Here is a 497-nt window from a genome sequence, read left to right as displayed (position 1 = left end):
GTGATCAGCAATTTAAAAAGTGATGCGGAGGCTGTGGGAGGTGATGTACTGTCAGTCGAATGAGAGATCGTGACAGATTGTATACCGACTGAATGGCCAAACTGTCGTTTGATAAATTTAAAAACCAGTGCAATGGTAGGTTTTATAGTTAGAAACCGGGTAGCTATTTCCAGACCTTGGTCCAGACTGCATCATAAGCTGCAGTTGTGGTGCTGCAATTGTGTTTAGATCGCAAAAATGGCCTATACGTAGGGTTTCCAACTCAAAATAGGAAGGCAGTGGCGGATTTAGGGGGGGTTTCAAGGTTTCCACGGAAACCCCCTTGAAAAAATGATTACGCAACGGTTAAGTAGTTTAATTAATTAATTGTTGCGGCGTGCGCCTATAATAAGCGATATGCATGCTCAACACTCCGTAAATAGATTTAGTAACTAAAATTGTTGCCAAATGCAATCTAAATTTCTAAAATTTCCTGGGGGACATGCCCCCAGACCCCT

The sequence above is a fragment of the Dysidea avara genome, chromosome 3 (assembly GCF_963678975.1).
Source record: "Dysidea avara chromosome 3, odDysAvar1.4, whole genome shotgun sequence".
Taxonomy (NCBI): domain Eukaryota; kingdom Metazoa; phylum Porifera; class Demospongiae; order Dictyoceratida; family Dysideidae; genus Dysidea; species Dysidea avara.
Note: the sequence above shows the minus strand (reverse complement) of the source record.